The sequence below is a fragment of the Pelodiscus sinensis genome, chromosome 1 (assembly GCF_052426305.1).
Source record: "Pelodiscus sinensis isolate ZL-2025 chromosome 1, ASM5242630v1, whole genome shotgun sequence".
Classification (NCBI taxonomy): Eukaryota; Metazoa; Chordata; order Testudines; family Trionychidae; genus Pelodiscus; species Pelodiscus sinensis.
In genome coordinates this window covers 238529961-238553404 of record NC_143052.1, presented here as the reverse complement: position 1 = coordinate 238553404, position 23444 = coordinate 238529961, and the positions used below count along the sequence as shown (strand labels likewise).

General features: G+C 42.2%; 1 protein-coding gene and 1 long non-coding RNA gene across 3 annotated transcripts in view; one reads left to right on the top strand and one right to left on the bottom strand.

Annotated features, from left to right (window-relative positions):
• Positions 1-6674, bottom strand: part of NCK2 (NCK adaptor protein 2) — a 129772-nt gene extending 123098 nt beyond the window's left edge. Inside the window, exon 1 of one of the 2 annotated variants that reach the window (XM_075917651.2) lies at positions 6447-6674. The gene's annotated coding sequence lies outside the window, so the exon portion shown is untranslated. Of the gene's footprint in view, positions 1-6316; positions 6391-6446 lie in introns of those variants that run through there. The other variant, XM_075917655.2, reaches the window with a different exon arrangement.
• A 232-nt stretch (positions 6675-6906) lies between these two features.
• On the top strand, positions 6907-23179 carry LOC149525723 (uncharacterized). Its single transcript, XR_016348419.1, has 3 exons — positions 6907-7619; positions 19814-19932; positions 20937-23179. It is a non-coding gene; the product is annotated as an uncharacterized LOC149525723 (long non-coding RNA).
• Positions 23180-23444: the final 265 nt, after the last annotated feature.

Genomic DNA, 23444 nt, shown 5'->3' with positions numbered 1-23444 from the left:
CATTCTGTTAAACCAACTCACTACACAAAAAGTATTTTTGTCATAGTTTCACAATTTGGAATCCATTGTTTTGTTAATAATGGAAAAATTAATTTGCTATGTAGAAGAGAAACATTACATAGATTTATTCTTATAATTCAACTTTCTATTCCATTTCAAGTTTTCATGAACTAGAAATTAATTCTTTTCATGCATATTAATTAAAATAGTGTATCATACATTTATCCAGCTCTTTCAGCAGAAATCTGAAATCATTTTTAAAAAAAGCTAAACACCATAACAAAATGCTTCACCCACTATTGAACAGAAATGTAGTATAATATATGGAGATATATCATCTCATAGAACTGGAAGGGGCTTTGAGAGGTCATCGAGTCCAGTCCCCTGCCCACACAGCAGGACCAAGTACCATCCCACGTATCATCAGTTTAGCTATACAGACTGTATCTATAAAATAATTCATGGAAAAACTGTCCAATGCATCTAATTACAACTGCAGAAAGACGTCTGTAGATAAATTAAATGATCTAAAATGGAAATTGGCTTGGAATATTTGGGTCGACAGTCTTGCAAAAAGTCATAAGGACTTCAATATCTCTTCCAGAAGGTGGTACCTCATAACAGTATCCTGTGAATACCAGCATGGGAAACTGGTTTAGCTGACTGGCTTTTCTATACATCAAGTTAGCATGCAGTAGGGACGTAAAATCCCATTGAATTAGTTAACCAGTTAAATGCCAAGTTTAACCAGTTAACAACAGTTAACGGATTAAATGAGGCAGGCTGGAGCAGTCCCCTCACCATGAACAAGGGCTGCTCCAGCCCTGCTGCTTCTGAACCCACACTGGACTGCTGTCTGCCAGCCCACGCGGGGCTGAGAACAGCAGCTGGAGGGAGTGGGGAGAGAGGAAAGAGGGTTACCTATTCACATCCCTACTACACCGCAAGCCAGGATGTGAATCTGTGGCACATCAACCTGCCATGCAACAACATCCTGCACTGAAAGCATAGTTAGTTAGCTAATCAAAAATCCTAGACTGTGACTTGGCTAACTGTAGTTACAAGCCAGGATGAACTCCAGAACTTTCACTATGCTACAACAATGCCAACATGGGCACATTACAGAATAGCAGGTTGGTGTGCTGTGGTGATGCCCTGGCTTTCCATGCAGGTGAGCACTTATGCTTCCAACTAAATTACCAACTTCACCTGAGTTTTCCATTGATATTTTCTGTCCTAATTTAGATAGAGTTACCTCCGTACTTAACTTACAAGTGTTTACCTTGTGGAAACAGAACACATTGTGGCATTTATATATACAGGCAGTCCCCGGGTTACGTACAAGATAGGGACTGTAGGTTTGTTCTTAAGTTGAATCTGTATGTAAGTCGGAACTGGCGTCCAGATTCAGCCGCTACTGGACCAACCCAGCAGCACCCAAGCTGCTCTGCCCCAGGCGTCCTGATTCAGCCGCTGCTGAAACTGACCAGCGGTGGCTGAATCAGGACGCCTGGGGCAGAGCAGCTGGGGTGCTGCCGGGTTGGTCCAGTAGCGCCCGGAGCGGCGCTACGGGACCAACCCGGCAGCACCCCAGCTGCTGTACCACAGGCGTCCGGAGCAAAGCCGCGGAGCACGGGGGCAGCGGGACAGCCCAGACGCGCCGTGGCTGTCCTGCTGCCCTCGGGCTCCGCGGCTTTGCTCTGCTTTGCTCCCCGTCCCCCTGGTCTGCAGACCAGGGAGACGGGGAGCAAAGCAGAGCAAAGCGGCGGAGCACGCGGGCAGCGGACAGCCCAGACGCGTCTGGGCTGTCCGCTGCCCGCATGCTCCGCCGCTTTGCTTCCTCTCCCTGGTCTGCTGGAGACCAGGGAGACGGGCCCTAATACATCCAACATAAGTCGGATCCGCATAACTCAGGAACTGCCTGTATAAGCCTCAGAGCAGGGATGTGAATGTGTACTCGTGTACATGGTTACAAGCACATTCAAAACACACATACATACACCCTGGCCTGCAGCCTCTGTATCAGAGGCAGCAGTGGGGGTGGGGCAGGTAGGAGCCGGTGCTAAGGGGAACTGGCTTAAAAGCTGGCTCCCGCAGATCCACCTACCCCCCCCCCCCCCCATGCTGCTGCCTCTGATACAGAGGCAGTAACGGAGGGTGGCAGAGGGCAGGCAGGAGCCGGTGCTTGCGGAGAGCCAGCTTTTAGCCAGCTCCTGCCTCTACCTCCACATGAGAATGTGTATCCGCTGATATTTTCAGCGGTTACATGTTTACAAAAACAACACTTTTTGATCCCTATTTCAGAGGGATAGCCCTTTTAGTCTGAATCTGTAAAAACTAAGGTGCCACAGGATGACTCCATAAAGACTAACAAGATTTATTTGGGCATAAACTTTCATGGGTCAAAAACACTTTGTCAGATACTTATGCCCAAATAATCTGTTAATCTTTATGGTGCCACAGGACTTCTCGTTTTTAAATATGATAAAAAAATGTACTTTATGTATTTCCCTTTAAGTGAAAAACCAGCTCTCCTCCACAGTAACTTCACCCGTCCCCAGAGGTTATCCCTCCAAAACAAGGCTGAGCTATTTTGACAGAGCACTGTATCCAATGAGGCTTATGCAGCATCTTTCACCACTCCTAAATTCATTTTGAACTCAAACTAATACATTAGAGAAACTAAATTTATAGCAAGCCACTGGGAAATAACTCCAAATCTTTTTGCACCTTCTCTATCAGCTTAATGTAGAATGGACACTTCAACTGACTATTTCTTTTCCCCTTTTTTCCTTCTTTGCCTTCCCCCTCCCCATCCCTGATTTATTTATTAGAAACTGGACCTTTAATAACTCCATTCATTTGAAGAAGTGGGTTGTGCCCATGAAAGCTCACGATACCATCTACACGTTTTATTAATTTTTAAGATGCTGAAAAACTCTTTTTTAAGTTTTTGAAAATCTTTTGACAAGTTCTGCCAATAAAAATAATGATTATAGCCATGCCTCAAAATATCCATTCATCAGGTTAAGTGGAAAGTTTTCCCAGAATTTTAAGTTTTATTTCAGAAACAAAAATTACTATATCTCATGATTATGTTAAAGATGGCCTTTCAACCCTGAGGCTGTGTCGACGTTTGAGAATTTAAGCGCAGCCATAGCAGCGCTTTAACACGGCAGGGTGGTCATGGCAAAAACACTGGGAAAGAGCTCTCCCAGAGCACTCTTAGTAAACTATCTGTAGCTAAAAGCACAGCTCCCAGCACTGTAGCCTGGTTTTAGACTGGCGCTTCACAGCGCTGTAATTTGCTGTGCTTAGCGGGGGAGAAGGGGAGGTATTTTTTCACACCCATGAGCCAGAAAGTTGAATGCAAGAAAGAGGCAATGTAGATTTAGCCTAAGCTAAATGTAAAGTAATACAGTATTGTCTCCATGAGTCTGTAGGCAGCTCTGATACTGCTGCAGCTTGTAACTTGTCAGTCAGCAGAACCGTGAATAACTCCACCAAGCAGCAGCGGTGTTAAGAAAAAGACGACTCTGGTCAGCTTCACTACTGCTTTTCAGAATTGTAGCCAAAAATGAAGCTCCTGGAATCTCAAATGTTAGGCTGATGCTGAGGAAAGCCTTAGAATCGGCAAAGGAATACACAACAGTTATCAAAGGAGAAAGAGACTGCAGTAAGACAAAATTATAGCAAAGTAGAGAATGGCAGACCTCTTTGTCCTAATCTCTCCCCTTGCAGCAGCCAGGAGGTGCTGGCAAAAGTGTAAAGTGATGTGGACCTTTCCTCACTCAATTACACATAGCTACCAGGAGACTTTCAAGGGGGAAAAAATAGAAATAGATAGTAAGTTCCCTATGTTACAACAGCCTGCGAGATGCTAGAGTTTCTAATTTATCAGACACCTACTACTCAGAGGTCAATATAAGGAACCATGCTGAAGGTAGATGACTAATTATAATTGTTGTGTTTCTTTTGCAGGACAGCAAGGGGAAGAAGATTTGGAAGCTCATTACATAGCTCAAGAAACTGGAATATGCTTTTCACCCCTAGGTAAATGATCCAAATACAGCAGAAAGATGCAGTGTCCAAATGTTTACCATCTGAAGACTGTTCACTGTCATGGACAGAATTATTTGCAAATTTTAGTATTGATGTTGGTAGGCAAGAGTGTCTCCAATCTCAACTCCTACTCACAAACATGTTCGGCACAACTGACCTCCTTGTTAAAAGTCTCAGCAAAATAAACAAGGAATGGTTATGAAGACTGAAATACCCTATCGTTCAGACATACTGATGGGATAACAAAACGAAATACAACTGCTTAGGTCAGACAGATTTCAGTTTTCAGAATTCTAAAAAGATCTTTCAGAAGCACTAAAATCACTAAGTTACCTAAATCTTATTTTGTAGTTAGTTATGTCTATAATCGAAATATAAGAGTATTGGCATCGTACTGCCTAAACAGTGATGACAGCCTAAGGTTGCTTAAGATCAGTTGCAGCAGACAGCAGGGTAATGACACTAGGGTAATGACACTTCCAACCCTAATCTATGATTCTGATTTCCTCTGGGAAGAGACCTCAGGAGGTCATCTAGCCCAATCCCCTGCTCAAAGCAGAACTGACCCTAGTTAAATCATCTGAGTCAGTGCTTTGTCATACCAGGCGCTGAAAAGCTCTATGGCTGGGGAAAGAGATCCTTAAAAGGGATCCTTTTTAAGAATCTCCCATCTGGTACGCACTTAAAAACTTAGATTTTTCCTCCATTTTAAGATACTGGACAAAATTCTGGAGAACAAAAGCCAACTGTGGCAGAGCTGACCTGCCCATATGGTGTTACAACACCCCGGTTCTGTAGAGGCCTGATTTTCTAATGTACGTAAAGCTGCTACAGCAATAGTATGTCCTTCAGAGACACCACTCCAGCCCAAATAAGAAGGCGGGAACAGAAATGGAATCCAGATACACAAAGAGCAAAATTAAACAAAAAATGCAGAGGGGGCTCAAATTTTATACCACCACAGAACAATTTTAAGTGAAATTCAGTATTTAGTTCACAATTTAATCTCAATATATACAGCTTTTTACAGTGCAATACATACAAATTACATTACATGGGCTCAGAAAATTAATCGAAGTTGCAATTTTAACCTATTCCATAACCCTGCAACAGGATCTATGTCAATGAACCACAGTGCCAAAGTCTCACAGAAGTCTATCTGTAGGTTTGTATTTTATTAATCTAGAGTCAAATATTTAAATTATGTACTATTTGTCATTCCTCCAGTGCCTGTCAACTGCTCAAAGAACAAAACTATATATATGGTACAGCCTTAAGTATTGTGTTATTTTAGTTAATATTACTGAGGATTAGTGGGGCTACCATCATCAATGTGAAGTATCAGCCTACTACAACATACTGATTTTAATAGCATTTCAGGTAACACAGTTACTACAAAACACCGTTTTAGTTCTATATGCAAATGCAAACATCAGAATATTCCTATGTTTTAGCATTTGAAGCCTGTGTTGGCTTTTTTGTTTTAACTGTGTCAGGTGCTGGGTTTGACTTATTAAGCAGTTGCAAAGGGTCTAATATTCTCTGAACATGTTGTAAACATGTATAAAAACTATGTACAAAACCTAAGTTCCATACCTAGTAAACACATTAAAGATGCCATTTTTTTGTATATTAATACCCGTCACATTTCAAAAGCCATATTAAACTCTTCTGAAAACTTTACAGAATATCAACTTTCCATTAAAATATAAACTTTAATATTTAAGATGAATTAAGGACTTGGTGCTACTTGACCTAGGCTAGCCCACATTCCTAGTAATTTGCCGATGATTAAGTCATTAAAAATATAAATGCAAATAATCAGTTTTGGCTGAGCAAACTGACTATTACACTCATACAAAAGATCTCCTGGGTTACTTTATTGACAGGATTATCATGTACGTCCTAGCTGAGCACTGCTTTCTGCCCTTTTGGCAGTCGGGCTCCGCGCTACACAGGGAAACCTGAGCGGCACTTAATTTAAGCCACGTTAGAAGCAGCTCGCCTCCGGCGTCAGCCCGGCGGAATCCCAGAGCCGGGCTAGAGACGCCGCCGCCGCCCGGCTCTGCCCCGCACGGACCGTGCTACCCAGCAGCGCCCGCTGTCAGCAACACTCGGGCCAGGACAAGGAAGCTCGTGCGGCTCCTTCGCAGCCCCGGCCTCCCCGCGGCCCCGGCGCCCGAACGTGGCAGCCAAGCCCCCGCCCCGCCGCCTCCTGCGGGCCCCGCGCTCGGCCCCCCCCCGCCCCACTCACCCCGGGGCTGCAGGCCCGGTACGCGGCGGGGGGGGGGGGAAGCGCTAGGCCCGGCAGCGCCCCCCGGGGCCGCCCAACTCCCCGGCAGCGGCCGCCACAAGTTTGCGGCGGATCCCGGCCCCGCTCTCACCTCGGGCCGGGCGGCGCTGGCTCGTGGCGGGGCGGGGGCCCGGCGCGCTCCGGCCGAGGGGCGGGAGCGGAGCAGCAATGGCAGCGGCGGCGGCGGCGGCTGAGGGGGGGGCTCCCAGGCGGGCTCCGCTCTTTGTCTCGGCGGCGGTTGGCGCGCGCGCTGCCCCCTCCCCGGCGGATTCTGGCTGCTGCGTCCTCGTGAGGGGCCGCGTCCCCCCCCCCTTCCTCTTCCTCCCTCCTCCCGCGGGCCGGCCGGACGTGCCCAAGGCCCCGGCGCTCCTGCCTCTGCTCAGCCCGGCGGCGGCGGCGGCAGCGACGGCCCCTCCCCCCGCCACACACACCCCTCCCCTTCCCTTCCCTTCCTGCCTCGGCCCGGAGGGGCGGGCCCCCGGACTCCCCCCCCCCCTCCCTTGCTCCGGCCGGGAGCCGGGCTCGCTCCGCAGAGGGGCGGCTCCCTCCCCGGCCCGCAAAGTTCGGGGAGGGGGAAGTGGGTCCGGGCCCGCGCCTAAAAGCGAAGCCGCTCCAGCGGCAGGACGGCCAGGATCGGGCCCCGCACACCTGAGCGCCGGGCGAGCGCTGCCCCAGGCGTGGGGGTGGGGGGGGCAAGCTCGCCGAGCCCGCGCTGCGTGTGCCGGCTTGAGGGGAGCCCCCCGCAGCTCGCTCTAGTCTGTAAACTGAGTGCCACGGACCTGGAGCAAGTGGGAGAGCCGGTGTGCACGAGAGAAAAGATGGAGCCGCACAAAGCCGCCCCTCCACCCACCCGCGCTCTCCTTTTGAGTCGAGCTGCGCTACAGAGTTTGCAGCGTGATGTGTGCCTAAGGCGTCCTTGGCAAGGGACTCTGCCTAACGCATCCTCTTTGTCAGGGAGACGCTCGGAAGGGGCTCAGCCATTTCTCCCGCTGAACTGCAAATGTTTCCCCCTCATTCTCGGCCCGCTGACTTGGGGTTAGCTGGCGGGGCTGGGGACAAAGCGCTTCGCCTGCCCTCTAAAAATAGAAAGCATTCAATGTTATTCCCCGAAGTGCCACCCTAGGGAAGGGAACTTTCAGGAATAGCATCACAAGCGTCTAATCGAGCGGATTGGTCAGTGCGGTGAGGTCACTTGCAGAAGCTCTGCCTCCTGAAAGCTGGAGTGGAGGGAATATACCAGCTCAGAGAGCTTCCTCGTAGAAAGGTAAGGGGAGCCGTGCCTCTGTGCAAGAAGTTAAAGGCAAAACGCCATCGTTACTGCCATAACACAGTTGTGACTTTAAGAGCACAACAGTAGGAAATGCTTAAGTTTAGTCATCATAATCTTTATGTCCCTAATACATATCTATTATTTTGGATTATGTTGGGATGCTACAGTAAAGTAATACTTTTCATATGTAGTATGAGAAAATCAGCATTGCCACTTCCCATGAGAACCATACATTTTGCATTCCCTGGCTGTTTTGCTATTGTAAACATTTAACTTTTATATTTTGTTAACAGATTTTTCAGTTTACTTTTCCTAGGTTCTCCTCTTCTGCCTTCCAAAAACAAAACGTGCAAAACCCAAATACTTCTGAAATCACGGATATCTCCACAAAAAACATACCAGTGTAATTGACACACATCTGTCCTGTTATGATTGCATCTCTACCTCAGTAAAGTGTGCCAAGTAGAAATCCTCATGCCAGATACATCTTAAATTAGTCAAGTAACCACTTTGTCAATGCATGTGCTGATTGTAGGTTCAGTGACAGGCTCTTGCTCAGCCCCATTGAAGTCAGTGACGTTCAACTTAGGTAAAGGCATTGCCAGGATTTAGTTCTTAATTGTTTGATGCTTAATTATACATCTTGTAATGAAATAAATGCCTTTGCACACATCACTAGCACTATTAGTTTCTTTCTGCTTTAGAGTAATTTTCACTTTAATGTTCTTAGCAAAGCAGTGTTAGGGTTTCAGATATATTTGGACAATGTTTTTAAACAATATTATAAACTTTTAAATGTGGAAAAACTAACTGTTGTTGGTCTATGTTTTATAAATACTTAAGATAATTTAAAATTTAGGTCAAATCTTAAATGTGTGTATATCATGAACATTTCTACTGCCTATGCTCAAATCATCATTTTTAAAAGTTAATTACTATCAGCAAGTTCTCCATTAAAAGAAGTCAATGGGGCTGTGTCTACATTGGCAAGATTTTGACTTTTGTGCAAATTCTTGCCGCCTGTCTACACTGGCCGTGAGTATTTGCTCAAGAACACTGATGTTCTACTGTATGAAATCAGTGCTTCTTGCTCAAATACTCTTGATGCTCCAGCTCAGGAATAAGTCCTCTTGCACAAGAGGCCAGTGTAGACAGGTAACATCAATTTCTTGCACAAGAAAGCCCGATGGCTAAAATGGCCATCGGAGCTTTCTTACGCAAGAGAGCATCTACACTGGCACGGATGCTTTTGCGCAAAAGCAAATCTTTTGCGCAAAGGCACATGCCAGTATAGATGCTCTCTTCCGCAAATACTTTTAACGGAAAAACTTTTCCGTTAAAAGTATTTGCACAAAATCATGCCAGTGTAGACACAGCCTGGGTGTTTCCTTACTGATATCAAAGGGGGCAGAACTGAACTCCTTGTTATATAAGAGGCAGCATGGCCTGAAACAGTGGTTTTCAACCTTTTGGGGTCCCAATTTTCAAAATACTAGGAAATCATTACGCAGGAATAACAGGGAGCTATTTTGTGGGGATAAGTGCTAACCGGGTAGGACGTTGGAGCTGCTGGTGGAATCTTGTAGGGCAGGTAGGCAGGTGGATGGGGGCTGATAATTCTGGGTGCTGTGAGTTAGGCCACTGATGTTGCTAGGTGGGGGTTTCTGGGCTAGGTAAGAGGGACTGATACTGTTGTGTTCTTCCCCCCTCTCTCCCCTGCCTCATCCCCTCATTTTGAATGATCCTCACTCGTTTTTGTCCTAAAGTTATGTATGTTGTACACAGATTTGGTCTTTCCTCACTTTCACTACTGAAAATTATTTGAATCAGAATTAAAGAATTCTGAAACTGAAGTGATTCCAGGAATCCCACAATATTTGGAGCTTGGGATGTTGAAATGTATGTGCCTTCTCCCCATTAAATAGCACTCAGATTCCAGGGTATCATTGCTCTGGTTGCACATACACAGTTAATTCAGCTCCTTTTTTCTCTTGTACAGCTCAGCATTGAGGGATAGAAGGGAGATGGACAAATTCCAGTGTTAGAGGTGGGCCAGCAAGAGACGGAAGGGAAGTTAAGGAACTGCATCTTTCTTTTACCTTTTCAAATTATACCTAGCTCCTAGTACGCAAGATTTTTTTGGCCTTATCTGGCAACGTGTGCACCATAAGTACATAAGGGCGTGGCAGCGCTCATAGTATTGCCAATCTCAAATGTTCAGAAATAATGAGATAAAGTAAAAACACAGATTTGGTGTTTTTATTTACCTTCTGCTTTTGAGACTCTCATGTTTTGAAGCTTTCTCCACAGCCACAAAGGCTAGAAACCTACTTTTTCTTTAAGAATGAAGGCTAAAATCATCACTTATCCACTTGACTGTAGGAGCTGGGGCTTTAAGAAAAATAATTATGAAACTCGTGGCAAAATCATGAAAGTTGGTAACATTCATCAATAATGGTCACACTATGATTGGAAGCTGAGATCCCAGAGTTCTAATCTTATGAAATAAACATGTCTGAATTATGGGTGGGACCCAACCAAATTCAGAGCCATGAAAAATGCATCACACCCCATAAAAGGAATTTTCAACGAACTAAAAATAAAATTTTAAAAATCACCATCTTTGTTTCGCCTGCAACAAATCTCGGTATCAACTCTGCCCACATATCTACACCATCACAGGACCTAACCACATCAGCCACACCATCACGGGCTCATTCACCTGCATATCTACCAATGTAATATATGCTATTATGTGCCAGCAATGCCCCTCTGCCATATGTAAAAGAATAAATGGACACCAACCAGATGTCAGGAATGGTAACCTACAAAAACCTGTAGGAGAACACTTCAGTCTCCCTGGACACACAGTAGCAGATTTAAAAGTAGCCATCCTGCAGCAACAAGAACAACTTTCAAAAACAGACTTCAAAGAGAAACTGCAGAGCTTCAATTCATTTGCAAATTTGACACTATCAATTTAGCATTAAACAATGACTGTGAATGGCCACTAGCCAACTGCAAAGGCAGTTTCTCCTCTCTTGATTTTCACACCTCCACATCATCTGCTAGAAGTGGGCCACATCCTCCATGACTGAATTAACCTCGTTATCTCTGGCCTTCCTCTTGATTGGTTCTCCCTTCTTTTCATGTGCCTGTATATTTATACCTGTCTCTGGAATTTCCACTACATGCATCTGACAAAGTGGGTCTTTGCTCACAAAGATTATGCTCCAATAAATCTGTTAGTCTATAAGGTGCCAAACTCCTCATTGTTTATGCAGATTCAGGCTACCCCTCTGATACTCATCTTTGGACAAAAGAAAAACCATGGAAAATTTCAGCCTACAAGATTTGTTTCACAAAGTTATGATTTGGGATCTGATCTTGGAAATGTTTCTGTAGGGGGGCAGACCTTCTTGTTTTGTAAGTCATGGGCTCTCAAACTTAGTTTCTCAAACTTCATTGCACATACCCCATCTTCTGACAACAAAACTTACACCACCCCAGGAGAGGGAACTGAAGCCTGAGCTCAGCTGCCTCTGGTACACAATATTAACTAAATTTACATTTTGCTATGAGCAAATAGAACTTGCACTTAACAAGACTGGCTCAATCTGTCTCTTGCCAGTTCATTTTTCCTGGCTCTTGAGACAATACATAAATCTGTCACAGGCAGCTCCAAACTAAATTCATGGCACCATGAAAAATCTGCACAGATTCTTCACTAATTGGGGGGGAGGAGGGGAGGGGAGAAAAGGACAGGGAACTGAATATTTATCCACCATATAGAAACTTCTGAAACAGATCAATTTTTTTTTCAAAATTATTACTTTTCCTGGGATTTTTCTGCTTCACTAAACTAAATCTTTTTCGTGTTTAAAATAAATCTCTTATAATTATTTCTAAATATGTTTATAATTCCATTTTACAGGTGTTAATTTCTTCCTTTATCCTAACCATTTCTATTTTTTAACTTTCTGAATACATTAGGCCTGATTCCTCCCTGTTGTCACTCCATAGAAGTCAATTGGAAGAGATATTTGACTCCTTGTTATTTTCAACCATGTGTCTATCTACACAAACCAGGAAGAAGTCAAAGGACCCTTTTCTTACCTAACTGGATTCTCCGCCCTCATGTTGGAATTTGATTAACCCAGCAGCCTACCTTTCTAAGTATCAGCTCCCTAGCCTGAGACAATGCTTAAGGTTCCAGGAAATGAAACAGAATAATGAGTAGTTACCCTTTTAGACCCACGATGACCTGGGACAGCATTCCTTCATAGGAACTGATCCTGCACACCCTTACTATTACAATGGGATCAGTTGTGTAAGCGCTTCAGTTTTATCCGTAAAAAATAGACTGCAGGTATAATTATGGGGAGAGAGAAAATTTCTGCTGTAGTTCAAGTTTATAAGCTGCCTATTATAAATTCAGTTTTGACCCTTCCCAACTAAACCAATTCTTCACATTATTATTTCCGATTGCTGCAGTGTGTTAGGTTTTGTACAGAGGAATATCATACCTGCATTAAGGAATTTAAACTGTAAATTAAATAAACTATATAGTTCAGATATACAGTACACCAAATGATGGTTCAAAATTGTTTAGATATCTTTATTTAAAATTACGATTTTAAAAGGCACATGTAATTTTGGTGAATTAATGTTCATAAGATCTGAAGAAGAAAAGTGTTTTAAGGAGGGACTGAAATGAATACATTGTCTTAATGCAAAAGACTTGTTTAAGGTTTTGAAAGTGATTCTTTAAAGTAGGTTTTCCAAACTGTGCATTATGACCCAGAAAAGGGTCATAGAATGGGTGTGGGATGAGTAAAAATGTAAAATTTAGTTTGTTTAATCCACAAATGTAAACTGATTTTCTTTGGCTGCCTCTGAAGAGCCATACTGAGCTGCAGTTGCAGAAGTTTGAAAATTCTCATCCCATTTCATCCTAATATCTTTATAAATCAAGTTCCTCTTCTGATGGTGATGATATAACAAAGAAAAATTTCAATTGCCTATCTACTGAAATGGTTTCAAATTCAATGGTCCATGTTTCATTAGCAATACAGGCTAAACCACTTTGTTTAATTGTACTTAAAGTGTTTCATCTTCTTGAAAATTGAAATTTATTTTCTGAAGCGTTATAAATAGCTTTTATTTCTGAAATAGCTATGGTTTAAAATTTTGCCTGCTCATTGATTAAAATAGAATTCAATGTGGAGGGTGATCAACAGCTCAAAAAGTTTGAGAAATCTTGCTTAAAAATAAAACTAATACTTATGATAGTGAACACATATTATTGTATGTAAAAATGGAAACATTCTTTTCACATTTTTAAGTATGGTGCAATCATCTTACTATATATTTTAGAAATGGACATCTGTCTTTTTGTTCAAGAACTCCCCATAAATGGTAAGAGCTAGGAACACCAAATTTGGTATGCAGCTTCCTTTTATCATATCTTAAAGCAAGGTAAGGGTTTGATTGTGCCAAGACACTGGGATGTGCCTGGAATTCAATTTTCTCATAAAATGATAGGTGGGAGTTACACTGTAGAATGACCACAGGAGGCAGCAAGGGGCTAGAGATGGTAACTGAGACAGCTATAACCCCATTGGGCCAGCAGGGGTGGAAAAAGGGACTGCTATCTACATTTCATTGTCTGTGTGTGTGTCTTCTGTGCCCCAGCTGGGGGACATGCACCCCTCCCCCAGCTGTGCCCGTTACAGCGGGCATGGAAAGGCCCTTCTCACCTACCCGCAAGCTGCTGTGGTGAGAGCAGGTTGGGGTTGTCCTCTCATACAGAATCCCTCATCCCCAGCCCCACCCCAGAACAATGATTTAAGTGAAAAAAAATAAAAAGACTTAAGCAATGCCAGATAAAAATCTTCTAGTGAAATAATATAAGCAAAAAAAATGTATAAATGTGACTTAGCATCTGGTTATAATTGTACAGTAAGAACAGAAGAAACTTACTCAGTATTAAAAAACTCTATCTTCAATTTTGTTAAAAGAATAAATTACTGGATACAGCTATTTGCAAACAGACTGTCTTTTAAGAAGAAATCTAGATGTTGCACAATTCACAACCTTCTTGGACTACATAAAAACAGTAAACCCATCTTAAAATTTGAGTTGCACAATACAATTATTTAAAAAAAAAAATCTTCATATTCTCTTTTTTCCTTTCACTTCTCTTTTCTCCCTCCTGGTCCTCTTTTGTGAGTATAGCTGTTTTCTATTTCATAGATAATGTTACTGATTGATCATTATTGTTCTGTGCTAGTTTTCTTGCAGAAAACAACCTAGATGTGGTCACTGACATGTAAACAATTATATTTTAAGATTTAAGACATATTAATTTTTTATATTTGATAAGACTTGTCTCAGATGACAGGATCTTTTCTAAGCTCTACCACTTAATTGCTTATTTTACCTTTGAGTCATTTGAACTATTCTAACTGGAAAATGACATCGTACATGCTCCCTATATGCCAATAGGAGGTTTTGGTATGTCATACCAGAAGAAATAATTTTACTAGATCCCAACTTTATGTGCAGTTTTAAAATTACTCTTGTACCAATTCACAGATGGACAACAAAAATATTCTGTTTCCATTCTGTCTAGTTTTTAGTCTATTGGCTTCACTGATAATAAACTAGCACATGGATTTCAAATAAGGGCAACTTCTTAAACAATTCATTACTGTATTCCCATCCTTCAGAACTGTCTTTTATATATGCCAACTGTTATATATTAATCTTTCTTTAAACTTTTGTAGTATAATTTCATTGACCAGAGAGGGAGAGGGAGGGTATGTCTACACTATCACTCTAGTTCGAACTAGGGTGGTTAATGTAGGCAACCGGAGTTGCAAATGAAGCCCGGGATTTGAATTTCCCGGGCTTTATTTGCATATTGCCGGGCGCCGCCATTTTTAAATGTCCGCTAGTTCGGACTCCGTGCCCGCGTCTACACACGGCATGAACTAGGTAGTTCGGATTAGGCTTCCTATTCCCAACTACCGGTACACCTCGTTCCAACGGTACAATTCTTACTAAATATGCTTAACACCCACTAAAACTAAAGGAAACTAAGTGGGCACTACACGGCTAGAACATATTTGTAATACTCAATTAGTTACTGCTGAGTCACTTAAGTATACTTGCACAATGATTCTAATTCAGCCTGACAGTAACACAGCTGCTTTTTTCACTTGCTGCTTCACTGTTGTATCTTCAGTGACATTTACAAAAAAACATTGTCTCTATGGAAAGTGATGTAGAGATAGAAATATTTCCAATTTCTTATATTCAATTAACCAAAGATACTATAATTCTGTAAATTAAATCCATCAGCTGATGATATTTTATTATGATAATTTATATCACTATCTTTTTCAGACAGGTGCAAATATTCAGTGTGTTTCTGTGACCAAATATTCTTGGGTTTTAGAAATGTCAAGGCTCTTGACTCATTCCTTTATCTGCAGGTGACAGTCCAGCACAGTATGCCATTTGAAACTTGTTCAGAGTGCATAACTAATCTTTTCCATTGTTTTGGAATTCAAGATACTGTTGCTAAATGACATGACTCAGACTGATATAATAATATTATATGATCTTACACTTACATAGCACCTTTCTGCCAAACACATTAGGATCCTTTTGGTTAATTCAATGATACAAAGAGCTCAGTGGTTCAGGAGCCAAATTGGTGATCAACATTACCCAAATAGCCATAGTAGTGTGAAATTGTTTCATTTTCTATTTTTATTTATATACAAGTCTCACAGCAAAATGATCAACCAAACATTTTATCAGCTACAGCAGCCCCCGCTCTGTGATGTGTGTATATCAGGTAAAAAGATGGAAGTTGGTGACACTTCTAGCATGCAGATATGATCACCCTCCTGCAATTAGATCTATGCTTTTGATGCTATGCATACACCTCTAAGCAGCTGAAGAGCTGAGATGACCACTGTGCTTTCCAGCAAGAGCACCAGGAGCACCTCCAGACTTACTACTCAGAAAAGCAGCCCCTTAGAGTTGTAGATGCAGCCCTTAAATACCAAAAAAAAAAAGCTTGCTGGCAGAATTTAGGTCACATTCTACCTGATTTTTCCTATCAAAGGCCACAAGAATGGGAAAATGTCCTCAAGGGAGGAAGGGGAAAGGCAGACTGTTAAGATAGAGTCTAGGTTGTTTAGACATACAAGATAGAGCACCTGTGTAGTTAAACACTAGTGTTTCCTCTCTACATTATGGTATTTTGTTTTCACTCCAAAATTACCATAGTCACCACTATGGAATTAATTGCAGCTCTAAGTAACAGGGGAATTAACTGAAAGAAAAAAATAGTCTAAAGAAATAATATTGCCCTATAACTCCACCAATTTTAATTCAAATTGCAAAACTACTATGTATAATACAAAATTAAAGTAACAAGAATTCTTTGTATCGAATATAAGCAGGGCCATACACCACGGGGTAGGGAGGGGGCGAATGTACTCCCATTCTATGGTCCACAATGAGGCCAATTCTGGCTGGGCTGGGCTGGGGCAGTGCGTTGCCTGAGCCTTCCCTCCCACCATGCTCTGGCCAGCCAGGGGAAGGCTGGGCTTCATTTCCCCCTCCCCTAGGAATGAGGTAGTGGGCAGGGCTGGGCTGCCATGGCAGGAGTGGGACAGCCACCAGCCCCTCCAATGGGTGGTGGATATCTTTGTCCTGAGGTTCCCTAGAAGACAGGAGCTTCAAACGCTCCTTAATTAACTGTGAACATGTCTTACACACTGCTGTGAACTTCTTGTCATGAAGAAAAGTTTGCTGTTACCTAAAATCTATTTTACTACTACTAGCTCATATATAGTCTTACCTGAAAAACACTGAAGATGAAGACTGGGATATTTTGGAATATTGTTTTTCACTTATGATATTACAGCAAGATCACAGAAGGTTAATTTCTATAAAACCTTTATTACTATATACATTTTAGTATAACAAAATCATTTTACCAATCACTGTTTCCACTCAATTTTTTCATTAGCCTCTCATGCACCCTCATTGCATGAGTATTTTGAACACCTTAATATTTTTAAAAAAAAATGCAGTCCACTTTTACAAAAAAAAAAAAAAAAAAAAAGCACCACCACTCCCAGAAATTCCTGCCTGATAAGTGTTATTGAAAAGACAGATTGTAAAGCCTGTTGCTAGGAATCAGTCTACTGTGTAAAAATATGAAAATATTTAATGTAAGTCAATAAATGAAATTAAGATAAAATAAGATTTTTTATTTTAAAAGTTGATAGCTTTTAAGTGAAACTGATAGTAGAGTCTATCAATTTATTATTTTAAGTAAATTAATATAACTAATTTTTTAATCACAGAAGAGTTGATTAAAACAGTCAGCTTGTACAGAATTGATTTTTAGAGTTTTACACTGATCTGTTTCAAAAGAGCTGATGCAAATAGAGTGGCTGTACTACAGCAAACGTTACAGCATATTTAATATCAGCATAGTTCCGCTACCCACACCATTCTAGTGGTTGAAGAAGAGACCCTGGAATCAGAACGCTGGGATTTTTCCTAGCTTTGTCACTGGGTTGCTAATCAGCCTTCACTAACTGAAAGAAAAAAAGAAACAATATTGCCCTATGACTACCAATTCTAATTCATATTGCTAAACTACTATGTATAATAGAAAATTAAAGTAAAAAATTATTTGGATCAAATATAAGGAGGCCCGTACACAGGAGGTCAATTCACTACCCTGAGACCAATTCACCACCATGAGGCCATTAAAGCTTTTTATAGCTTAGTGTTCCTCTCTTGTTATATGGTTGTAATCCTTTATAAGACTGTCATGGGGCACATTTATGGTTGTAAAGCACTGAGGTCCTCAGATGGAAGATATTTTGTATGCGTAATCGATTATTATTTAATGACTCTTAGTAGTCAAATTAGTTTTGATTCAGTTGCAAAACTCCAGCTCTCAACAGAAATGTTAACTGCTATTTGCTTTTTAAAGATGTTGAGTGGATTTGTTGAATTTATAGGTTTTACGTTAATGATTCTTATCACACACCAGTGTAAGTCGAGAGTAGAGGCTTATACCTGATTCAGTCCCATACTGCAAACGAAGAGGAGATATACAATTCCATTCAATGTTCCACATAGTTCTGCAAATTCCTTATTTGAAATATATGGTTTTCCAAATGCCAAAATTGCTCCAGGTGCATCATAATCAGGGGTGCTAAGATGCAATAAGTAAAAATAAGCTGTAAAAGTAAAGAGCATGACGTGCTCAACTAAGGAGAGTGGACACAAAAGTATCTAGCTATGGTGCTGTCTCCCCCCCCACACACACACACACAGAGAGAGCAGGAAAATCTCCCCCTTGCTTTTGCATAGATTGTGAAGTACACAGCAGGCTGGCACCACGAAGGGGATGTTGCACTCGCTGAGGTCCAATGAGGTAAGGAGACTCATGAATCTTGCCTTTAAGCAGCCACATGCACACTACCACCATGTAGCACCTGATGAGCCTGATGTTAAATTTCTCCTTGGCGGGGTCCAGGCTTCCCATGTAGGGCTTCATAATTCAGGGTAGCAAGAAGTACACTGTGCCGCCCAGGATGTACATGGGCATGTCCATGTCCCTGATGGTACTGTTTGGAGAGGGGGCAAATGCTGGCATGCATCTTATGGAACAGGCATGAATTCCAGAAGTGGGCATCGTGCGCCATTCTTGACCACCCGACCTTAATGTCTGTGAAGTGGCCCTTGTGGTTCACCAGGGCCTGCAGCACCATTGAGAAGTACTTCCTGTTTATATAGTCTGAGGCATGGTGGTCAGGAACTGGGATGAGGATGTGAGTGCCATCAGTGTCCCCCTCTTCCCCCTATAGCTGGGAAAGCCAAAGCCCTCCACGATGGTGTTGACATTGCCCAGAGTGATGACCCTCCATAGCAACATGTTGTTGATGGCTTTGACTACCTGCAGAAGCAAGGCCCCAACTGTGGGTTTCCCCATACTGACTGGTTCCCCATGGAGCAATAGCTATCCAGCATGGCCAGCTTTCACAGGGCAATGGCTACGTGCTTCTGTGTGGTGAGGGGGGGTCGCAGTCGAGTGTCCTGTTGCCTGAGGGCAGGGGTGAGCCACTTGCAGAGATCAAAGAAGGTGGCCTTGTGCATGTGGAAGTTCTGGAGCTACTGCTGGTTGCCTCATTGCTGCAAGACTATGCAATCCCACCAGTCAGAACTGGTCTTCCTCCACAAGAAGTGGTGTTTGACAGTGTCCAGGAGCCTTAGGAGCATTTGAAGCAGCAGGAGTGCCAGGACATGGGTGAAGGGGCCCTCCGGTTGGGTTGGTGGTCATCCTGCTGTAGCAGAATGTTGGCAGTTTGGATGAACTGCCATGAAGCACAGCACAAGGCCTATGAGGTTGGCACTGCTTTACAGTAGCTCCAGCTCCATGATATCAATGCTGTGATATCCGCAAGGGCAACCAGAGTACACTGCATCTGTTTGGTGTCCCACAAGACAGGAAGCAGTGGAGCAGTGGTGGATGAGGCGCAGTCAGAGAGAGGAACCCCTGAAAGCATGTGTTCATCCTCGTAGTGCCCTCCCTAGAGTGCTTCTGGGGGGCTCTAAGTCTGAGGCAGGCTCCAATCAGTGTGGATGTGCTATTTCAAAATAATTCTGAACTATTTCAATGCTTCCCCCATAGTGTGGATGAGCTATTTCGATTTTGTTATTTCAGGAGTTACTTCGATTTTACTTATTTCCGAATTATTTCCTAGTGTAGACATGCCCTGAGAGGGGTGGGGCTTAGACAGACCCTACCTGTTGACATTTCCCATTAACTAGCTTACGCAGTTTGCCACCTTTCATGTAACCCATTCTAAAGCATCTGTCTTTTCCCATGCATTATAAGGGGAGACCAGCTGCCAAATATGGGCTTTGTAGATCTATGTTCCTGTGATTTCCTAGATGCCTAAGTGCAAAGGGCAAGTCCCTTTCTGGATCTAGGTTCAAACTGAAACCGCTTCCCTTGACAGCTGCTGAGCTTTCTACAGCAGAGGGAAGAGGTATCACACCATGAGGACATGTTAGCATGGAAAGCAGAGGGGGGAAAAATGATGGTGGAAGTGTTTGTATTCTCCCTTTTCTTTTCCCAGTACTGCAGTCCATGGCACCTCATCCACAGAAATACTCCTGGGAGAAGTATTCATAAGTGGCAAGTGACCAGCATGATGCTGTACATTGAGGCTACGCCTACACTGCAGCGCTATTTCAGGTTACAGCTTTTCCACATCTTTTGAGCGTGCCAGTTATTTTGAAATATAATGGGCTCGCTATTCCAACATCCCTGTAAGCCTCATTCCACGAGGAGTAAGGGATGTTTTGGAATAGTGATTTATTTCAAAATTGACTTGAAATAAGCTGCACAATTTGTGTAGCTCAAATTGCATAGCTTATTTCAAGCTTCGGGTGCAGTGTACATGCACCTTTGGAGTCACATGGCAACCAGAGGTGTGATCTGGTTTTATTTCACGGATTTGCTCCATGTGACGTCGAACACTAATCAGCTAATCTTGGATAACTAACCTGGGATACTTTTGGCCTGATTTTCAAAAGAACTGGGCAGTCACAGCACTCAGTGACTTCAGTTGAAATTGCAGGTGTTCAGTGTTGGCAACTCTCTCAATTTTATTGTATCTTGTAATACTCCACACACGCGTGGTTTTTTAAATCCCCAACAGCTAGAATCAGGCTATTACCCAACAATTTCAGCTTTTGTTATGGAAAACAAATTTCTAGCTCTTATGGCTGTGGAGAAAAGTTCAAAAGTATGAATCTGACACCTTCCAATAACAGAAAGCTAATAAAAGTAACTCAATATTTGTTATTTAAATCTGATGGCATTGGAGACATGTTTTAAGATTTTTTTAATCCCCTGGGTTGAAAATCCAAAATATCTCATCTTGGGCATCCAAAAATTGAGTTACCCAGAATCAGTGGGCATGTCTGAAAATATGAGCCTTAATTTTTATGCCTCAGTTTAGCTACTTGGAAAATGCATATTATTATATCAACTTCCTAAGGATATTGTGAGACTTTGTGTTTGTAAACTCCTTAGATGGGAAGCACTATAGCAGTGCAAAATATTCCCATAGCTATCCTTTATTATTTTGGGGTGTTTTAGGTGCTTCTAAACAGTAAATTTGCTTCTCATCTGTATTTAAAGGTTACTTTTTTAACCACTGTTGTACTAAATTTCTCTGTGAATCTTTACCACAGTTATCACATGATCATCAATAACAAAAGAACAGTGTCTATTTACTCTCCAGAATCAAAATTCATACAATCCTTTCAGAGGCTATTGATGAAGAGAATAAATACAACATGGTGCAAGAAAAGACTCCTGTGGGAACTTTGAGAATAGAACAATTGCCTGCTTTCTCTCCATCCCACAGTTTCACATTCTGCCTCTAACATGTTGGATAGAAATAAAGTTAATGTAGCTCACTAGCCCACCAGAGTTGAACCTGCTGAGAGCATGAAGTGAAAAGCCTTGAACTGAGCTTGCAGCGAGAGCCCTTCTTGTTTCATTTGGTGATGCCAGTAAGTCGATAAACTGTGCGACAGCCCTATCAGAATGGAGATGCTTATGGCAAACAAAGTCAGCATTTGTTTTAAGGATAAAATTTACACACAGGTGTACTGGCCAGGTTAACTGAAGAATAGGTGCATTTCTCCCAGTTCAGCAAATAGAAGTATAATTATAGAAGAGCACTTTATCAAAATTGTTACCCTTGCAATTGTAAACAAGAAAGCCTTGCCAATTTTCCACTCAATGGAAAATTTCTGTGTGCTTTGATAGCAATATACCCGAAGCAGCACATAATGGAAATGTTATTATGGCTAGTGCCAGAACAAGGAGAGGAAAAGGTAGTTGAATTAATTCTTGTCAGGACCCTTTTTAACCTTACATTTTGATTTCAAGAGAAAGATTTATATCTACAACATTTCCGTATGTCTTTTCAATTGTAATTTAAGATTATGTCTACAACAGGTTCATGTGCATCTTTCAGCTGTAATTTCAAAGACATTTCCTACTTACGCCTTTTACTGGTGTTAGTTGAATAATGAAAGAGCAAGCTCCAGAGCACTCAAATATGGTGTTGCAGATGTTATAAAAACTTTAATGGACGAGAACAAAACAGATTTCAGAATATGTTCAAAGAAATTATTCACATTTGATAACTGCTACTATTTGCAGAAATATGTATCTATGGACCAAACTGCAAACTGCTTTATGTGCCCTCCCAAGGATCTTTTTTTAAACTCAAGTTAATTGATTGCCAAACATCAACTCACATGCCTATAAGTCAGTGGCAGGCAACCAGCATTCTGTAAGCATGAGCCACTAGTAGGCCATGAGGCAGTTTGTTTACATTGAACAGCCACGGACATGGCCACCTGCAACACCTGGGGACTGCAGTTTGCCATTCCTGGCCAATGGGTGCTGCAGGAAATGCATCTCCCTGTGTCCTGCTGCTTCCCACAGCTTCTTGTAGCTGGGAACAGCAAACTATTGCCACTGGGAGTTGAGGAGGGGGGAAAAAGAGACATGTCTATGGATATATAATGTAAACAAACTATCTCACCGCCCACCAGTGGCTTACCTTGATGAGGCACATGTGGCCTATGGGCGGGCCACACGTTGCCCACCATTGCTGAAAGTGCTAACCTGAATGTTTGCTGTTTACCCAAGAGCAAGTCCTGGGACAACAGTTGACAAGTTAAAAATACTTCCAACTCTACTATAAACAAATCCTCACTCAGGCTTGTGTGAGAGCCACAGTCTAGGCCTGTAGGTCATTATTTGGACAACTGCCTGCATTCAGAAAAGTATTGGTGAATACTAAAATGTGGATCAGAGAAAGCAGGAAGTAGTGATTTGTGAAGGCAAAAAATAGCCTACATTACTATTTTGGATCTTACTTTTATTTACTTCAATCTAAAATTGGTAACTGCATTTAGAAAAACAAACAAACAGCACCAGTGGTTTTTCAGATTGCTAAACTGGGTGTCATGATCATGAGGGTTAGCAAGCAGCCTGATAACTAAGGGGTTAACCTTATCTAAGTCAGGTGGATTCAACTAATAGGAATGTAGCTAGGAATTTCAAACTGGGACAAAGGAATTTTTGGTTTTTCTCTCCTTTGTCCGGGGGCATTTTCTCTCCATCTACTGCGGGGGATAGACAGAATGTCTCCCTTCAAGAATAGACTCTTCACTCTTCTGTAAGTAAGGTAAAGTTTAGATAGATCCGTTAGGTTTTATTGTTTTATGGTTTGGGAAATAGGATCTGATGTCTGTGCATTTAAAATGCTTTTTGCTCTCTTTTGTAACTAAGCTCCTGGCCCCCGGTGGGGTTCCCCCCAGGACTATATTACTTTGTTACTTTTCCATCTAGTCATTATGCTTGCAACAGGAATATTGTACTGATAATAAATGTTTCCTTTTTCTTTTCTTAACATGGCATTGGTTAATTTTTGTGTCCTGGTTTGTACTTTAGGAGTGAGATTTCCCAAGTGATCTTTCCCCTGATTTCTTTATCAATACTTGGGTGGTGGCAGTGGGATCTTATCCCCAAAAATCTAGGTTGTTAAGACTTTGGGGGGAAGTTTTATACCAAAGTCTAGTAGATAAGGTTTTTGGGGTACTTTTGCTGGTCCCCACCCCTGCATTTATCGTGCCAGAGTGCGGAAGGAGCCATGACACTAGGGAAGAGGGCATCTT